Raw genomic sequence first — 21,464 nt, 5'->3', positions numbered from 1 at the left:
GGGTCGTGTGGAAGGAAAATCAAGAACTAATCAGGATTTAGTGGAAAGCCAATTGTATAGCATGGCTGCGAGTGTGAACATGCAGCTGAAAACCAGCATTGGGTTACTTGGACATTCATCAGTGGTGTAAGGAAAACCTGCATGGAGTGGAGAGTCAGTTGAATTCCACATTCGCAGTGAATGAATGGAACATTCTGTAGAGGAGATTCCAATGATTTCTGAAGCCTGTGTTGTGTGGACAGGAAAATGAAGAGCTGACCAGGCTTGAATCGATAGCCAAGTAAACAGCAGGGCTGCGAATATGAACAGGCCGCTGAAAACCAGCATTGGGTTACTTGGACATTCAACAGTGGTGTAATGAAAACCTGCGTGGAGTTGAGAGTCAGATGAATTCCAGATTCGCAGTGAATGAATGGAACATTCTGTAGTGGAGATAACAAAGATTTCTGAAGGCTGGTAGTGTGGTGGGACAATGAAGAGCTGAACAGGGTGGAGTGAATTGTCAATTAAACAGCACGGCTGCGAGTATGAACAGGCCTCTGAAAACCAGCATTGGCTTACTTGGACATTCACCAGTGGTGTAATGTTAACCAGGCGGGAGTGGAGAATCAGATAAACTCCAGACTCGCAGTGAATGAATGGAACATTCTGTAGTGGAGATTGCAATGATTTCTGAAATCTGGATTGTGGGGACACGAAAATGAAGAGCTGACCAGTGTTGAGTGGATAGCCTGTAAAAAGCCTCGGCTTCGAATGTGAACAGACCACTGAAAACCAGTATTGCATTACTTCGACTTTCAGCAGTGGTGTAACGAAAGCCTGCGTGGAGTGCAGATTCAGATGAATTCCAGATTCCCAGTGAATGAATGGAACATCCTGTAGTGGAGATTACAATGATTTCTGAAGGCTGGGTTGTGTGCACAGGAAAATGAGGAGCAAAACAGGTTGAGTGGATAGCCAATTGAACAGCACGACTGCGAACATGAACAGGCCTCTGAAAACCAGCATTGTTTTACTTGGACATTCACAAGTGGTGTAAGATAAATCTGCAGGTAGTGGAGATTCAGTTGAATTCCAGATTCGCAGTGAATGAATGGAACATTCTGTACTGGAGATTGCAATGATTTCTCAAGTCTGGATTGTTTGGACATGAAAATGAAGAGCTGACCACAGTTGTGTGGATACCCAGTAAAAAGCAGGGCTTAGAGTGTGAACAGACCGCTGAAAACCAGCATTGTGTTACTTGGACATTCATAAGTGGTGTAATGAAAGCCTACCTGGAGTGCAGATTCAGATGAATTCCAGATTGGCAGTGAATGAATGGAACATTCTGTACTGGCGATTCCAATGATTTCTGAAGTCTGATATTGTGGAAAAGAAAATGAAAGGCTGACCAGGTTTGAGTGGATAGACAATTGAACAGCACACTGCGAGTGTGAAAAGGCGGCTGAAAACCAGCATTGGATTACTTGGTCATTCACCAGTGCTGTAATGAAAACCTGCCTGGAGCGGAGAGTCAGATGAATTGCAGAATCGCAGTGAATGAATGGAACAGTCTGTAGTGGAGAGCCCAATGATTTCTGAAGGCTGGTTTGTGTGGAGAGGAAAATGAAGAGCTGACCAATATTGAGTGGATAGCCCATTGAACAGCACTTCTGCGAGTTGAACATGCCTCTGAAAACCAGTATTGAGTTACTTGGACATTCACCAGTGGCGTAACGAAAACCTGCCAGGAGTGGAGGTTCAGAGGAATTCCAGATTCGCAGTGAATGAATGGAACATTCTCTAGTGGTGATTCCAATGATTTCTGAAGGCTGGGTTTTGTGGACACGAAAATGTAGAGCTGAACAGGGTGGAGTGGATAGCCAAATGAACAGCACGTCTCTTAGTATGAACAGGCCACTGAAAACCAGCATTGGCTTACTTGGACATTCACAAGTGGTGTAACGATAACCCGCCGGGAGTTGAGAGTCAGATGAATTTAAGATTCGCAGTGAATGAACGGAACATTCTGTGGAGGAGATACCAATTATTTCTGAAGGTTGGGTTATGAGGACAGGAAAATGTAGAGCTGAATAGGGTTGGGTGGATAGCAAATTGAACAGCACGGCTGAGTGTGTTAGCAGGCGGCTTAAAACCAGCATTGTCTTCCTTGGACATTTACCAGTGGTGTCACGAAAACCTTCCAGGAGTGGAGACTCTGATGAATTCCAGATTCGCGTGATTGAATGGAACATTCTGTAGTGGTGATTGCCAACATTTAGGAATCTGGATAGTCTGGACAGGATATTGAAGAGCTGACCGATATTGAGTGGATAGCCAATGAACAGCACGGTTTCGAGTGTGAACAGACCACTAAGAAGCAGCATTGCATTACTTGGACATTCATCAGTGGTGTAACGAAAGCCTTCCTGGAATGCAGATTCAGAGTATTTCCAGATTCACAGTGAATGAATGGAAATTTCTGTAGTAGAGATTCCAATGATTTCTGAACGCTGGGTTGTGTGGACAGGAAAATGAAGAGCTGACTAGGTTTGACTGGATTGCCAATTGAACAGCAAGGCTGTGAGTGTGAACAGCCGCTGAAAACCAGCATTGGATTACCTGGTCATTCACCAGTGTTGTTAGGAAAATCTGCCTGGTGTGGAGAGTCAGAGGAATTCCAGATTCGCAGGGAACGAATGGAACATTCTGAAGTGGAGATAAGAATGATTTCTGAAGGCTCGGTGTGTGGAAGGAAAATCAAGAGCTAACCAGCGTTCACTGGATAGCCAATTGAACAGCACGGCTGCGAGTGTTAACACGCAGCTGAAACCAGCCTTGGGTTGCTTGGACATTCACCAGTGGTGAAACGAAAACCTGCTGGGAGTGGAGAACAAGATGAATTCAAGATTCGCCTGAATGAATGAAACATTCTGTAGTGTAGATTGCAATGGTTTCTGAGGTTTGTATTGTCTGAACTGGAAAAAGAAGAACTCACCAGTGTTGAGTCGCTAGACCGTGAACAGCACGGGTTCGAGTGTGAATAGACCGCTGAAAACCATCATTGCGTTACTTGAACATTCAGCAGTGGTGCAATGAAAACCTGCCGGGAGTGGAGATTCAGATGAATTCCAGATTCGCAGTGAATGAATGGAACATTCTCTAGTGGTGATTCCAATGATTTCTGAAGGCTGGGTTTTGTGGACACGAAAATGTAGAGCTGAACAGGGTGGAATGGATAGCCAAATGAACAGCACGTCTCGTAGTAAGAACAGGCCACTGAAAACCAGCTTTGGCTTAATTGGACATTCACAAGTGGTGTAACGAAAACCTGACGGGAGTTGAGAATTAGATGAATTTCAGATTTGCCGTCAATGAATGGAACATTCTGTGGAGGAGATACCAATTGTTTCTGAAGTTTGGGTTATGTGGACAGGAAAATGGAGCTGAAGAGGGTTGAGTGGATAGCAAATTGAACAGCACGGCTGAGAGTATGAGCAGGCCACTTAAAACCAGCATTGGCTTACTTGGATATTTACCAGTGGTGTCACGAAAACCTGCCGGGAGTGGAGATTCAGATGAATTCCAGATTCGCTGTGAATGAATGGAACATTCTGTAGTGGAGATAACAATGATTTCTCCAGTCTCTGTGGTGTGGACAGGAAAATGTAGAGCTGGCCAGGGTTGAGTGGATAGCCAATTGAACAGCACCACTGCGCTTGTGAAGAAAACACTTAAAACATTGGGTTACTTGGACATTCAACAGTGGTGTAACGAAAACCTGCCGGGAGTGGAGGTTCAGAGGAATTCCAGATTCGCAGTGAATGAATGGAACATTCTCTAGTGGAGATTCCAACGATTTCTGAAGGCTGGGTCGTGTGGAAGGAAAATCAAGAACTAATCAGGATTTAGTGGAAAGCCAATTGTATAGCATGGCTGCGAGTGTGAACATGCAGCTGAAAACCAGCATTGGGTTACTTGGACATACATCAGTGGTGTAAGGAAAACCTGCATGGAGTGGAGAGTCAGTTGAATTCCACATTCGCAGTGAATGAATGGAACATTCTGTAGAGGAGATTCCAATGATTTCTGAAGCCTGTGTTGTGTGGACAGGAAAATGAAGAGCTGACCAGGCTTGAATCGATAGCCAAGTAAACAGCAGGGCTGCGAATATGAACAGGCCGCTGAAAACCAGCATTGGGTTACTTGGACATTCAACAGTGGTGTAATGAAAACCTGCGTGGAGTTGAGAGTCAGATGAATTCCAGATTCGCAGTGAATGAATGGAACGTTCTGTAGTGGAGATAACAAAGATTTCTGAAGGCTGGTAGTGTGGTGGGACAATGAAGAGCTGAACAGGGTGGAGTGAATTGTCAATTAAACAGCACGGCTGCGAGTATGAACAGGCCTCTGAAAACCAGCATTGGCTTACTTGGACATTCACAAGTGGTGTAATGTTAACCAGGCGGGAGTGGAGAATCAGATAAACTCCAGACTCGCAGTGAATGAATGGAACATTCTGTAGTGGAGATTGCAATGATTTCTGAAATCTGGATTGTGGGGACACGAAAATGAAGAGCTGACCAGTGTTGAGTGGATAGCCTGTAAAAAGCCTCGGCTTCGAATGTGAACAGACCACTGAAAACCAGTATTGCATTACTTCGACTTTCAGCAGTGGTGTAACGAAAGCCTGCGTGGAGTGCAGATTCAGATGAATTCCAGATTCCCAGTGAATGAATGGAACATCCTGTAGTGGAGATTACAATGATTTCTGAAGGCTGGGTTGTGTGCACAGGAAAATGAGGAGCAAAACAGGTTGAGTGGATAGCCAATTGAACAGCACGACTGCGAACATGAACAGGCCTCTGAAAACCAGCATTGTTTTACTTGGACATTCACAAGTGGTGTAAGATAAATCTGCAGGTAGTGGAGATTCAGTTGAATTCCAGATTCGCAGTGAATGAATGGAACATTCTGTACTGGAGATTGCAATGATTTCTCAAGTCTGGATTGTTTGGACATGAAAATGAAGAGCTGACCACAGTTGTGTGGATACCCAGTAAAAAGCAGGGCTTAGAGTGTGAACAGACCGCTGAAAACCAGCATTGTGTTACTTGGACATTCATAAGTGGTGTAATGAAAGCCTACCTGGAGTGCAGATTCAGATGAATTCCAGATTGGCAGTGAATGAATGGAACATTCTGTACTGGCGATTCCAATGATTTCTGAAGTCTGATATTGTGGAAAAGAAAATGAAAGGCTGACCAGGTTTGAGTGGATAGACAATTGAACAGCACACTGCGAGTGTGAAAAGGCGGCTGAAAACCAGCATTGGATTACTTGGTCATTCACCAGTGCTGTAATGAAAACCTGCCTGGAGCGGAGAGTCAGATGAATTGCAGAATCGCAGTGAATGAATGGAACAGTCTGTAGTGGAGAGCCCAATGATTTCTGAAGGCTGGTTTGTGTGGAGAGGAAAATGAAGAGCTGACCAATATTGAGTGGATAGCCCATTGAACAGCACTTCTGCGAGTTGAACATGCCTCTGAAAACCAGTATTGAGTTACTTGGACATTCACCAGTGGCGTAACGAAAACCTGCCAGGAGTGGAGGTTCAGAGGAATTCCAGATTCGCAGTGAATGAATGGAACATTCTCTAGTGGTGATTCCAATGATTTCTGAAGGCTGGGTTTTGTGGACACGAAAATGTAGAGCTGAACAGGGTGGAGTGGATAGCCAAATGAACAGCACGTCTCTTAGTATGAACAGGCCACTGAAAACCAGCATTGGCTTACTTGGACATTCACAAGTGGTGTAACGATAACCCGCCGGGAGTTGAGAGTCAGATGAATTTAAGATTCGCAGTGAATGAACGGAACATTCTGTGGAGGAGATACCAATTATTTCTGAAGGTTGGGTTATGAGGACAGGAAAATGTAGAGCTGAATAGGGTTGGGTGGATAGCAAATTGAACAGCACGGCTGAGTGTGTTAGCAGGCGGCTTAAAACCAGCATTGTCTTCCTTGGACATTTACCAGTGGTGTCACGAAAACCTTCCAGGAGTGGAGACTCTGATGAATTCCAGATTCGCGTGATTGAATGGAACATTCTGTAGTGGTGATTGCCAACATTTAGGAATCTGGATAGTCTGGACAGGATATTGAAGAGCTGACCGATATTGAGTGGATAGCCAATGAACAGCACGGTTTCGAGTGTGAACAGACCACTAAGAAGCAGCATTGCATTACTTGGACATTCATCAGTGGTGTAACGAAAGCCTTCCTGGAATGCAGATTCAGAGTATTTCCAGATTCACAGTGAATGAATGGAAATTTCTGTAGTAGAGATTCCAATGATTTCTGAACGCTGGGTTGTGTGGACAGGAAAATGAAGAGCTGACTAGGTTTGACTGGATTGCCAATTGAACAGCAAGGCTGTGAGTGTGAACAGCCGCTGAAAACCAGCATTGGATTACCTGGTCATTCACCAGTGTTGTTAGGAAAATCTGCCTGGTGTGGAGAGTCAGAGGAATTCCAGATTCGCAGGGAACGAATGGAACATTCTGAAGTGGAGATAAGAATGATTTCTGAAGGCTCGGTGTGTGGAAGGAAAATCAAGAGCTAACCAGCGTTCACTGGATAGCCAATTGAACAGCACGGCTGCGAGTGTTAACACGCAGCTGAAACCAGCCTTGGGTTGCTTGGACATTCACCAGTGGTGAAACGAAAACCTGCTGGGAGTGGAGAACAAGATGAATTCAAGATTCGCCTGAATGAATGAAACATTCTGTAGTGTAGATTGCAATGGTTTCTGAGGTTTGTATTGTCTGAACTGGAAAAAGAAGAACTCACCAGTGTTGAGTCGCTAGACCGTGAACAGCACGGGTTCGAGTGTGAATAGACCGCTGAAAACCATCATTGCGTTACTTGAACATTCAGCAGTGGTGCAATGAAAACCTGCCGGGAGTGGAGATTCAGATGAATTCCAGATTCGCAGTGAATGAATGGAACATTCTCTAGTGGTGATTCCAATGATTTCTGAAGGCTGGGTTTTGTGGACACGAAAATGTAGAGCTGAACAGGGTGGAATGGATAGCCAAATGAACAGCACGTCTCGTAGTAAGAACAGGCCACTGAAAACCAGCTTTGGCTTAATTGGACATTCACAAGTGGTGTAACGAAAACCTGACGGGAGTTGAGAATTAGATGAATTTCAGATTTGCCGTCAATGAATGGAACATTCTGTGGAGGAGATACCAATTGTTTCTGAAGTTTGGGTTATGTGGACAGGAAAATGGAGCTGAAGAGGGTTGAGTGGATAGCAAATTGAACAGCACGGCTGAGAGTATGAGCAGGCCACTTAAAACCAGCATTGGCTTACTTGGATATTTACCAGTGGTGTCACGAAAACCTGCCGGGAGTGGAGATTCAGATGAATTCCAGATTCGCTGTGAATGAATGGAACATTCTGTAGTGGAGATAACAATGATTTCTCCAGTCTCTGTGGTGTGGACAGGAAAATGTAGAGCTGGCCAGGGTTGAGTGGATAGCCAATTGAACAGCACCACTGCGCTTGTGAAGAAAACACTTAAAACATTGGGTTACTTGGACATTCAACAGTGGTGTAACGAAAACCTGCCGGGAGTGGAGGTTCAGAGGAATTCCAGATTCGCAGTGAATGAATGGAACATTCTCTAGTGGAGATTCCAACGATTTCTGAAGGCTGGGTCGTGTGGAAGGAAAATCAAGAACTAATCAGGATTTAGTGGAAAGCCAATTGTATAGCATGGCTGCGAGTGTGAACATGCAGCTGAAAACCAGCATTGGGTTACTTGGACATTCATCAGTGGTGTAAGGAAAACCTGCATGGAGTGGAGAGTCAGTTGAATTCCACATTCGCAGTGAATGAATGGAACATTCTGTAGAGGAGATTCCAATGATTTCTGAAGCCTGTGTTGTGTGGACAGGAAAATGAAGAGCTGACCAGGCTTGAATCGATAGCCAAGTAAACAGCAGGGCTGCAAATATGAACAGGCCGCTGAAAACCAGCATTGGGTTACTTGGACATTCAACAGTGGTGTAATGAAAACCTGCGTGGAGTTGAGAGTCAGATGAATTCCAGATTCGCAGTGAATGAATGGAACATTCTGTAGTGGAGATAACAAAGATTTCTGAAGGCTGGTAGTGTGGTGGGACAATGAAGAGCTGAACAGGGTGGAGTGAATTGTCAATTAAACAGCACGGCTGCGAGTATGAACAGGCCTCTGAAAACCAGCATTGGCTTACTTGGACATTCACAAGTGGTGTAATGTTAACCAGGCGGGAGTGGAGAATCAGATAAACTCCAGACTCGCAGTGAATGAATGGAACATTCTGTAGTGGAGATTGCAATGATTTCTGAAATCTGGATTGTGGGGACACGAAAATGAAGAGCTGACCAGTGTTGAGTGGATAGCCTGTAAAAAGCCTCGGCTTCGAATGTGAACAGACCACTGAAAACCAGTATTGCATTACTTCGACTTTCAGCAGTGGTGTAACGAAAGCCTGCGTGGAGTGCAGATTCAGATGAATTCCAGATTCCCAGTGAATGAATGGAACATCCTGTAGTGGAGATTACAATGATTTCTGAAGGCTGGGTTGTGTGCACAGGAAAATGAGGAGCAAAACAGGTTGAGTGGATAGCCAATTGAACAGCACGACTGCGAACATGAACAGGCCTCTGAAAACCAGCATTGTTTTACTTGGACATTCACAAGTGGTGTAAGATAAATCTGCAGGTAGTGGAGATTCAGTTGAATTCCAGATTCGCAGTGAATGAATGGAACATTCTGTACTGGAGATTGCAATGATTTCTCAAGTCTGGATTGTTTGGACATGAAAATGAAGAGCTGACCACAGTTGTGTGGATACCCAGTAAAAAGCAGGGCTTAGAGTGTGAACAGACCGCTGAAAACCAGCATTGTGTTACTTGGACATTCATAAGTGGTGTAATGAAAGCCTACCTGGAGTGCAGATTCAGATGAATTCCAGATTGGCAGTGAATGAATGGAACATTCTGTACTGGCGATTCCAATGATTTCTGAAGTCTGATATTGTGGAAAAGAAAATGAAAGGCTGACCAGGTTTGAGTGGATAGACAATTGAACAGCACACTGCGAGTGTGAAAAGGCGGCTGAAAACCAGCATTGGATTACTTGGTCATTCACCAGTGCTGTAATGAAAACCTGCCTGGAGCGGAGAGTCAGATGAATTGCAGAATCGCAGTGAATGAATGGAACAGTCTGTAGTGGAGAGCCCAATGATTTCTGAAGGCTGGTTTGTGTGGAGAGGAAAATGAAGAGCTGACCAATATTGAGTGGATAGCCCATTGAACAGCACTTCTGCGAGTTGAACATGCCTCTGAAAACCAGTATTGAGTTACTTGGACATTCACCAGTGGCGTAACGAAAACCTGCCAGGAGTGGAGGTTCAGATGAATTCCAGATTCGCAGTGAATGAATGGAACATTCTCTAGTGGTGATTCCAATGATTTCTGAAGGCTGGGTTTTGTGGACACGAAAATGTAGAGCTGAACAGGGTGGAGTGGATAGCCAAATGAACAGCACGTCTCTTAGTATGAACAGGCCACTGAAAACCAGCATTGGCTTACTTGGACATTCACAAGTGGTGTAACGATAACCCGCCGGGAGTTGAGAGTCAGATGAATTTAAGATTCGCAGTGAATGAACGGAACATTCTGTGGAGGAGATACCAATTATTTCTGAAGGTTGGGTTATGAGGACAGGAAAATGTAGAGCTGAATAGGGTTGGGTGGATAGCAAATTGAACAGCACGGCTGAGTGTGTTAGCAGGCGGCTTAAAACCAGCATTGTCTTCCTTGGACATTTACCAGTGGTGTCACGAAAACCTTCCAGGAGTGGAGACTCTGATGAATTCCAGATTCGCGTGATTGAATGGAACATTCTGTAGTGGTGATTGCCAACATTTAGGAATCTGGATAGTCTGGACAGGATATTGAAGAGCTGACCGATATTGAGTGGATAGCCAATGAACAGCACGGTTTCGAGTGTGAACAGACCACTAAGAAGCAGCATTGCATTACTTGGACATTCATCAGTGGTGTAACGAAAGCCTTCCTGGAATGCAGATTCAGAGTATTTCCAGATTCACAGTGAATGAATGGAAATTTCTGTAGTAGAGATTCCAATGATTTCTGAACGCTGGGTTGTGTGGACAGGAAAATGAAGAGCTGACTAGGTTTGACTGGATTGCCAATTGAACAGCAAGGCTGTGAGTGTGAACAGCCGCTGAAAACCAGCATTGGATTACCTGGTCATTCACCAGTGTTGTTAGGAAAATCTGCCTGGTGTGGAGAGTCAGAGGAATTCCAGATTCGCAGGGAACGAATGGAACATTCTGAAGTGGAGATAAGAATGATTTCTGAAGGCTCGGTGTGTGGAAGGAAAATCAAGAGCTAACCAGCGTTCACTGGATAGCCAATTGAACAGCACGGCTGCGAGTGTTAACACGCAGCTGAAACCAGCCTTGGGTTGCTTGGACATTCACCAGTGGTGAAACGAAAACCTGCTGGGAGTGGAGAACAAGATGAATTCAAGATTCGCCTGAATGAATGAAACATTCTGTAGTGTAGATTGCAATGGTTTCTGAGGTTTGTATTGTCTGAACTGGAAAAAGAAGAACTCACCAGTGTTGAGTCGCTAGACCGTGAACAGCACGGGTTCGAGTGTGAATAGACCGCTGAAAACCATCATTGCGTTACTTGAACATTCAGCAGTGGTGCAATGAAAACCTGCCGGGAGTGGAGATTCAGATGAATTCCAGATTCGCAGTGAATGAATGGAACATTCTCTAGTGGTGATTCCAATGATTTCTGAAGGCTGGGTTTTGTGGACACGAAAATGTAGAGCTGAACAGGGTGGAATGGATAGCCAAATGAACAGCACGTCTCGTAGTAAGAACAGGCCACTGAAAACCAGCTTTGGCTTAATTGGACATTCACAAGTGGTGTAACGAAAACCTGACGGGAGTTGAGAATTAGATGAATTTCAGATTTGCCGTCAATGAATGGAACATTCTGTGGAGGAGATACCAATTGTTTCTGAAGTTTGGGTTATGTGGACAGGAAAATGGAGCTGAAGAGGGTTGAGTGGATAGCAAATTGAACAGCACGGCTGAGAGTATGAGCAGGCCACTTAAAACCAGCATTGGCTTACTTGGATATTTACCAGTGGTGTCACGAAAACCTGCCGGGAGTGGAGATTCAGATGAATTCCAGATTCGCTGTGAATGAATGGAACATTCTGTAGTGGAGATAACAATGATTTCTCCAGTCTCTGTGGTGTGGACAGGAAAATGTAGAGCTGGCCAGGGTTGAGTGGATAGCCAATTGAACAGCACCACTGCGCTTGTGAAGAAAACACTTAAAACATTGGGTTACTTGGACATTCAACAGTGGTGTAACGAAAACCTGCCGGGAGTGGAGGTTCAGAAGAATTCCAGATTCGCAGTGAATGAATGGAACATTCTCTAGTGGAGATTCCAACGATTTCTGAAGGCTGGGTCGTGTGGAAGGAAAATCAAGAACTAATCAGGATTTAGTGGAAAGCCAATTGTATAGCATGGCTGCGAGTGTGAACATGCAGCTGAAAACCAGCATTGGGTTACTTGGACATTCATCAGTGGTGTAAGGAAAACCTGCATGGAGTGGAGAGTCAGTTGAATTCCACATTCGCAGTGAATGAATGGAACATTCTGTAGAGGAGATTCCAATGATTTCTGAAGCCTGTGTTGTGTGGACAGGAAAATGAAGAGCTGACCAGGCTTGAATCGATAGCCAAGTAAACAGCAGGGCTGCGAATATGAACAGGCCGCTGAAAACCAGCATTGGGTTACTGGGACATTCAACAGTGGTGTAATGAAAACCTGCGTGGAGTTGAGAGTCAGATGAATTCCAGATTCGCAGTGAATGAATGGAACATTCTGTAGTGGAGATAACAAAGATTTCTGAAGGCTGGTAGTGTGGTGGGACAATGAAGAGCTGAACAGGGTGGAGTGAATTGTCAATTAAACAGCACGGCTGCGAGTATGAACAGGCCTCTGAAAACCAGCATTGGCTTACTTGGACATTCACAAGTGGTGTAATGTTAACCAGGCGGGAGTGGAGAATCAGATAAACTCCAGACTCGCAGTGAATGAATGGAACATTCTGTAGTGGAGATTGCAATGATTTCTGAAATCTGGATTGTGGGGACACGAAAATGAAGAGCTGACCAGTGTTGAGTGGATAGCCTGTAAAAAGCCTCGGCTTCGAATGTGAACAGACCACTAAAAACCAGTATTGCATTACTTCGACTTTCAGCAGTGGTGTAACGAAAGCCTGCGTGGAGTGCAGATTCAGATGAATTCCAGATTCCCAGTGAATGAATGGAACGTCCTGTAGTGGAGATTACAATGATTTCTGAAGGCTGGGTTGTGTGCACAGGAAAATGAGGAGCAAAACAGGTTGAGTGGATAGCCAATTGAACAGCACGACTGCGAACATGAACAGGCCTCTGAAAACCAGCATTGTTTTACTTGGACATTCACAAGTGGTGTAAGATAAATCTGCAGGTAGTGGAGATTCAGTTGAATTCCAGATTCGCAGTGAATGAATGGAACATTCTGTACTGGAGATTGCAATGATTTCTCAAGTCTGGATTGTTTGGACATGAAAATGAAGAGCTGACCACAGTTGTGTGGATACCCAGTAAAAAGCAGGGCTTAGAGTGTGAACAGACCGCTGAAAACCAGCATTGTGTTACTTGGACATTCATAAGTGGTGTAATGAAAGCCTACCTGGAGTGCAGATTCAGATGAATTCCAGATTGGCAGTGAATGAATGGAACATTCTGTACTGGCGATTCCAATGATTTCTGAAGTCTGATATTGTGGAAAAGAAAATGAAAGGCTGACCAGGTTTGAGTGGATAGACAATTGAACAGCACACTGCGAGTGTGAAAAGGCGGCTGAAAACCAGCATTGGATTACTTGGTCATTCACCAGTGCTGTAATGAAAACCTGCCTGGAGCGGAGAGTCAGATGAATTGCAGAATCGCAGTGAATGAATGGAACAGTCTGTAGTGGAGAGCCCAATGATTTCTGAAGGCTGGTTTGTGTGGAGAGGAAAATGAAGAGCTGACCAATATTGAGTGGATAGCCCATTGAACAGCACTTCTGCGAGTTGAACATGCCTCTGAAAACCAGTATTGAGTTACTTGGACATTCACCAGTGGCGTAACGAAAACCTGCCAGGAGTGGAGGTTCAGATGAATTCCAGATTCGCAGTGAATGAATGGAACATTCTCTAGTGGTGATTCCAATGATTTCTGAAGGCTGGGTTTTGTGGACACGAAAATGTAGAGCTGAACAGGGTGGAGTGGATAGCCAAATGAACAGCACGTCTCTTAGTATGAACAGGCCACTGAAAACCAGCATTGGCTTACTTGGACATTCACAAGTGGTGTAACGATAACCCGCCGGGAGTTGAGAGTCAGATGAATTTAAGATTCGCAGTGAATGAACGGAACATTCTGTGGAGGAGATACCAATTATTTCTGAAGGTTGGGTTATGAGGACAGGAAAATGTAGAGCTGAATAGGGTTGGGTGGATAGCAAATTGAACAGCACGGCTGAGTGTGTTAGCAGGCGGCTTAAAACCAGCATTGTCTTCCTTGGACATTTACCAGTGGTGTCACGAAAACCTTCCAGGAGTGGAGACTCTGATGAATTCCAGATTCGCGTGATTGAATGGAACATTCTGTAGTGGTGATTGCCAACATTTAGGAATCTGGATAGTCTGGACAGGATATTGAAGAGCTGACCGATATTGAGTGGATAGCCAATGAACAGCACGGTTTCGAGTGTGAACAGACCACTAAGAAGCAGCATTGCATTACTTGGACATTCATCAGTGGTGTAACGAAAGCCTTCCTGGAATGCAGATTCAGAGTATTTCCAGATTCACAGTGAATGAATGGAAATTTCTGTAGTAGAGATTCCAATGATTTCTGAACGCTGGGTTGTGTGGACAGGAAAATGAAGAGCTGACTAGGTTTGACTGGATTGCCAATTGAACAGCAAGGCTGTGAGTGTGAACAGCCGCTGAAAACCAGCATTGGATTACCTGGTCATTCACCAGTGTTGTTAGGAAAATCTGCCTGGTGTGGAGAGTCAGAGGAATTCCAGATTCGCAGGGAACGAATGGAACATTCTGAAGTGGAGATAAGAATGATTTCTGAAGGCTCGGTGTGTGGAAGGAAAATCAAGAGCTAACCAGCGTTCACTGGATAGCCAATTGAACAGCACGGCTGCGAGTGTTAACACGCAGCTGAAACCAGCCTTGGGTTGCTTGGACATTCACCAGTGGTGAAACGAAAACCTGCTGGGAGTGGAGAACAAGATGAATTCAAGATTCGCCTGAATGAATGAAACATTCTGTAGTGTAGATTGCAATGGTTTCTGAGGTTTGTATTGTCTGAACTGGAAAAAGAAGAACTCACCAGTGTTGAGTCGCTAGACCGTGAACAGCACGGGTTCGAGTGTGAATAGACCGCTGAAAACCATCATTGCGTTACTTGAACATTCAGCAGTGGTGCAATGAAAACCTGCCGGGAGTGGAGATTCAGATGAATTCCAGATTCGCAGTGAATGAATGGAACATTCTCTAGTGGTGATTCCAATGATTTCTGAAGGCTGGGTTTTGTGGACACGAAAATGTAGAGCTGAACAGGGTGGAATGGATAGCCAAATGAACAGCACGTCTCGTAGTAAGAACAGGCCACTGAAAACCAGCTTTGGCTTAATTGGACATTCACAAGTGGTGTAACGAAAACCTGACGGGAGTTGAGAATTAGATGAATTTCAGATTTGCCGTCAATGAATGGAACATTCTGTGGAGGAGATACCAATTGTTTCTGAAGTTTGGGTTATGTGGACAGGAAAATGGAGCTGAAGAGGGTTGAGTGGATAGCAAATTGAACAGCACGGCTGAGAGTATGAGCAGGCCACTTAAAACCAGCATTGGCTTACTTGGATATTTACCAGTGGTGTCACGAAAACCTGCCGGGAGTGGAGATTCAGATGAATTCCAGATTCGCTGTGAATGAATGGAACATTCTGTAGTGGAGATAACAATGATTTCTCCAGTCTCTGTGGTGTGGACAGGAAAATGTAGAGCTGGCCAGGGTTGAGTGGATAGCCAATTGAACAGCACCACTGCGCTTGTGAAGAAAACACTTAAAACATTGGGTTACTTGGACATTCAACAGTGGTGTAACGAAAACCTGCCGGGAGTGGAGGTTCAGAGGAATTCCAGATTCGCAGTGAATGAATGGAACATTCTCTAGTGGAGATTCCAACGATTTCTGAAGGCTGGGTCGTGTGGAAGGAAAATCAAGAACTAATCAGGATTTAGTGGAAAGCCAATTGTATAGCATGGCTGCGAGTGTGAACATGCAGCTGAAAACCAGCATTGGGTTACTTGGACATTCATCAGTGGTGTAAGGAAAACCTGCATGGAGTGGAGAGTCAGTTGAATTCCACATTCGCAGTGAATGAATGGAACATTCTGTAGAGGAGATTCCAATGATTTCTGAAGCCTGTGTTGTGTGGACAGGAAAATGAAGAGCTGACCAGGCTTGAATCGATAGCCAAGTAAACAGCAGGGCTGCGAATATGAACAGGCCACTGAAAACCAGCATTGGGTTACTTGGACATTCAACAGTGGTGTAATGAAAACCTGCGTGGAGTTGAGAGTCAGATGAATTCCAGATTCGCAGTGAATGAATGGAACATTCTGTAGTGGAGATAACAAAGATTTCTGAAGGCTGGTAGTGTGGTGGGACAATGAAGAGCTGAACAGGGTGGAGTGAATTGTCAATTAAACAGCACGGCTGCGAGTATGAACAGGCCTCTGAAAACCAGCATTGGCTTACTTGGACATTCACAAGTGGTGTAATGTTAACCAGGCGGGAGTGGAGAATCAGATAAACTCCAGACTCGCAGTGAATGAATGGAACATTCTGTAGTGGAGATTGCAATGATTTCTGAAATCTGGATTGTGGGGACACGAAAATGAAGAGCTGACCAGTGTTGAGTGGATAGCCTGTAAAAAGCCTCGGCTTCGAATGTGAACAGACCACTGAAAACCAGTATTGCATTACTTCGACTTTCAGCAGTGGTGTAACGAAAGCCTGCGTGGAGTGCAGATTCAGATGAATTCCAGATTCCCAGTGAATGAATGGAACGTCCTGTAGTGGAGATTACAATGATTTCTGAAGGCTGGGTTGTGTGCACAGGAAAATGAGGAGCAAAACAGGTTGAGTGGATAGCCAATTGAACAGCACGACTGCGAACATGAACAGGCCTCTGAAAACCAGCATTGTTTTACTTGGACATTCACAAGTGGTGTAAGATAAATCTGCAGGTAGTGGAGATTCAGTTGAATTCCAGATTCGCAGTGAATGAATGGAACATTCTGTACTGGAGATTGCAATGATTTCTCAAGTCTGGATTGTTTGGACATGAAAATGAAGAGCTGACCACAGTTGTGTGGATACCCAGTAAAAAGCAGGGCTTAGAGTGTGAACAGACCGCTGAAAACCAGCATTGTGTTACTTGGACATTCATAAGTGGTGTAATGAAAGCCTACCTGGAGTGCAGATTCAGATGAATTCCAGATTGGCAGTGAATGAATGGAACATTCTGTACTGGCGATTCCAATGATTTCTGAAGTCTGATATTGTGGAAAAGAAAATGAAAGGCTGACCAAGTTTGAGTGGATAGACAATTGAACAGCACACTGCGAGTGTGAAAAGGCGGCTGAAAACCAGCATTGGATTACTTGGTCATTCACCAGTGCTGTAATGAAAACCTGCCTGGAGCGGAGAGTCAGATGAATTGCAGAATCGCAGTGAATGAATGGAACAGTCTGTAGTGGAGAGCCCAATGATTTCTGAAGGCTGGTTTGTGTGGAGAGGAAAATGAAGAGCTGACCAATATTGAGTGGATAGCCCATTGAACAGCACTTCTGCGAGTTGAACATGCCTCTGAAAACCAGTATTGAGTTACTTGGACATTCACCAGTGGCGTAACGAAAACCTGCCAGGAGTGGAGGTTCAGAGGAATTCCAGATTCGCAGTGAATGAATGGAACATTCTCTAGTGGTGATTCCAATGATTTCTGAAGGCTGGGTTTTGTGGACACGAAAATGTAGAGCTGAACAGGGTGGAGTGGATAGCCAAATGAACAGCACGTCTCTTAGTATGAACAGGCCACTGAAAACCAGCATTGGCTTACTTGGACATTCACAAGTGGTGTAACGATAACCCGCCGGGAGTTGAGAGTCAGATGAATTTAAGATTCGCAGTGAATGAACGGAACATTCTGTGGAGGAGATACCAATTATTTCTGAAGGTTGGGTTATGAGGACAGGAAAATGTAGAGCTGAATAGGGTTGGGTGGATAGCAAATTGAACAGCACGGCTGAGTGTGTTAGCAGGCGGCTTAAAACCAGCATTGTCTTCCTTGGACATTTACCAGTGGTGTCACGAAAACCTTCCAGGAGTGGAGACTCTGATGAATTCCAGATTCGCGTGATTGAATGGAACATTCTGTAGTGGTGATTGCCAACATTTAGGAATCTGGATAGTCTGGACAGGATATTGAAGAGCTGACCGATATTGAGTGGATAGCCAATGAACAGCACGGTTTCGAGTGTGAACAGACCACTAAGAAGCAGCATTGCATTACTTGGACATTCATCAGTGGTGTAACGAAAGCCTTCCTGGAATGCAGATTCAGAGTATTTCCAGATTCACAGTGAATGAATGGAAATTTCTGTAGTAGAGATTCCAATGATTTCTGAACGCTGGGTTGTGTGGACAGGAAAATGAAGAGCTGACTAGGTTTGACTGGATTGCCAATTGAACAGCAAGGCTGTGAGTGTGAACAGCCGCTGAAAACCAGCATTGGATTACCTGGTCATTCACCAGTGTTGTTAGGAAAATCTGCCTGGTGTGGAGAGTCAGAGGAATTCCAGATTCGCAGGGAACGAATGGAACATTCTGAAGTGGAGATAAGAATGATTTCTGAAGGCTCGGTGTGTGGAAGGAAAATCAAGAGCTAACCAGCGTTCACTGGATAGCCAATTGAACAGCACGGCTGCGAGTGTTAACACGCAGCTGAAACCAGCCTTGGGTTGCTTGGACATTCACCAGTGGTGAAACGAAAACCTGCTGGGAGTGGAGAACAAGATGAATTCAAGATTCGCCTGAATGAATGAAACATTCTGTAGTGTAGATTGCAATGGTTTCTGAGGTTTGTATTGTCTGAACTGGAAAAAGAAGAACTCACCAGTGTTGAGTCGCTAGACCGTGAACAGCACGGGTTCGAGTGTGAATAGACCGCTGAAAACCATCATTGCGTTACTTGAACATTCAGCAGTGGTGCAATGAAAACCTGCCGGGAGTGGAGATTCAGATGAATTCCAGATTCGCAGTGAATGAATGGAACATTCTCTAGTGGTGATTCCAATGATTTCTGAAGGCTGGGTTTTGTGGACACGAAAATGTAGAGCTGAACAGGGTGGAATGGATAGCCAAATGAACAGCACGTCTCGTAGTAAGAACAGGCCACTGAAAACCAGCTTTGGCTTAATTGGACATTCACAAGTGGTGTAACGAAAACCTGACGGGAGTTGAGAATTAGATGAATTTCAGATTTGCCGTCAATGAATGGAACATTCTGTGGAGGAGATACCAATTGTTTCTGAAGTTTGGGTTATGTGGACAGGAAAATGGAGCTGAAGAGGGTTGAGTGGATAGCAAATTGAACAGCACGGCTGAGAGTATGAGCAGGCCACTTAAAACCAGCATTGGCTTACTTGGATATTTACCAGTGGTGTCACGAAAACCTGCCGGGAGTGGAGATTCAGATGAATTCCAGATTCGCTGTGAATGAATGGAACATTCTGTAGTGGAGATAACAATGATTTCTCCAGTCTCTGTGGTGCGGACAGGAAAATGTAGAGCTGGCCAGGGTTGAGTGGATAGCCAATTGAACAGCACCACTGCGCTTGTGAAGAAAACACTTAAAACATTGGGTTACTTGGACATTCAACAGTGGTGTAACGAAAACCTGCCGGGAGTGGAGGTTCAGAGGAATTCCAGATTCGCAGTGAATGAATGGAACATTCTCTAGTGGAGATTCCAACGATTTCTGAAGGCTGGGTCGTGTGGAAGGAAAATCAAGAACTAATCAGGATTTAGTGGAAAGCCAATTGTATAGCATGGCTGCGAGTGTGAACATGCAGCTGAAAACCAGCATTGGGTTACTTGGACATTCATCAGTGGTGTAAGGAAAACCTGCATGGAGTGGAGAGTCAGTTGAATTCCACATTCGCAGTGAATGAATGGAACATTCTGTAGAGGAGATTCCAATGATTTCTGAAGCCTGTGTTGTGTGGACAGGAAAATGAAGAGCTGACCAGGCTTGAATCGATAGCCAAGTAAACAGCAGGGCTGCGAATATGAACAGGCCACTGAAAACCAGCATTGGGTTACTTGGACATTCAACAGTGGTGTAATGAAAACCTGCGTGGAGTTGAGAGTCAGATGAATTCCAGATTCGCAGTGAATGAATGGAACATTCTGTAGTGGAGATAACAAAGATTTCTGAAGGCTGGTAGTGTGGTGGGACAATGAAGAGCTGAACAGGGTGGAGTGAATTGTCAATTAAACAGCACGGCTGCGAGTATGAACAGGCCTCTGAAAACCAGCATTGGCTTACTTGGACATTCACAAGTGGTGTAATGTTAACCAGGCGGGAGTGGAGAATCAGATAAACTCCAGACTCGCAGTGAATGAATGGAACATTCTGTAGTGGAGATTGCAATGATTTCTGAAATCTGGATTGTGGGGACACGAAAATGAAGAGCTGACCAGTGTTGAGTGGATAGCCTGTAAAAAGCCTCGGCTTCGAATGTGAACAGACCACTGAAAACCAGTATTGCATTACTTCGACTTTCAGCAGTGGTGTAACGAAAGCCTGCGTGGAGTGCAGATTCAGATGAATTCCAGATTCCCAGTGAATGAATGGAACGTCCTGTAGTGGAGATTACAATGATTTCTGAAGGCTGGGTTGTGTGCACAGGAAAATGAGGAGCAAAACAGGTTGAGTGGATAGCCAATTGAACAGCACGACTGCGAACATGAACAGGCCTCTGAAAACCAGCATTGTTTTACTTGGACATTCACAAGTGGTGTAAGATAAATCTGCAGGTAGTGGAGATTCAGTTGAATTCCAGATTCGCAGTGAATGAATGGAACATTCTGTACTGGAGATTGCAATGATTTCTCAAGTCTGGATTGTTTGGACATGAAAATGAAGAGCTGACCACAGTTGTGTGGATACCCAGTAAAAAGCAGGGCTTAGAGTGTGAACAGACCGCTGAAAACCAGCATTGTGTTACTTGGACATTCATAAGTGGTGTAATGAAAGCCTACCTGGAGTGCAGATTCAGATGAATTCCAGATTGGCAGTGAATGAATGGAACATTCTGTACTGGCGATTCCAATGATTTCTGAAGTCTGATATTGTGGAAAAGAAAATGAAAGGCTGACCAAGTTTGAGTGGATAGACAATTGAACAGCACACTGCGAGTGTGAAAAGGCGGCTGAAAACCAGCATTGGATTACTTGGTCATTCACCAGTGCTGTAATGAAAACCTGCCTGGAGCGGAGAGTCAGATGAATTGCAGAATCGCAGTGAATGAATGGAACAGTCTGTAGTGGAGAGCCCAATGATTTCTGAAGGCTGGTTTGTGTGGAGAGGAAAATGAAGAGCTGACCAATATTGAGTGGATAGCCCATTGAACAGCACTTCTGCGAGTTGAACATGCCTCTGAAAACCAGTATTGAGTTACTTGGACATTCACCAGTGGCGTAACGAAAACCTGCCAGGAGTGGAGGTTCAGAGGAATTCCAGATTCGCAGTGAATGAATGGAACATTCTCTAGTGGTGATTCCAATGATTTCTGAAGGCTGGGTTTTGTGGACACGAAAATGTAGAGCTGAACAGGGTGGAGTGGATAGCCAAATGAACAGCACGTCTCTTAGTATGAACAGGCCACTGAAAACCAGCATTGGCTTACTTGGACATTCACAAGTGGTGTAACGATAACCCGCCGGGAGTTGAGAGTCAGATGAATTTAAGATTCGCAGTGAATGAACGGAACATTCTGTGGAGGAGATACCAATTATTTCTGAAGGTTGGGTTATGAGGACAGGAAAATGGAGAGCTGAATAGGGTTGGGTGGATAGCAAATTGAACAGCACGGCTGAGTGTGTTAGCAGGCGGCTTAAAACCAGCATTGTCTTCCTTGGACATTTACCAGTGGTGTCACGAAAACCTTCCAGGAGTGGAGAC

The sequence above is a fragment of the Sorex fumeus genome, unplaced genomic scaffold (genome assembly GCF_029834395.1).
Source record: "Sorex fumeus unplaced genomic scaffold, SorFum_2.1 ptg000056l, whole genome shotgun sequence".
NCBI classification, from domain to species: domain Eukaryota; kingdom Metazoa; phylum Chordata; class Mammalia; order Eulipotyphla; family Soricidae; genus Sorex; species Sorex fumeus.
This window is presented reverse-complemented; position numbering follows the sequence as displayed.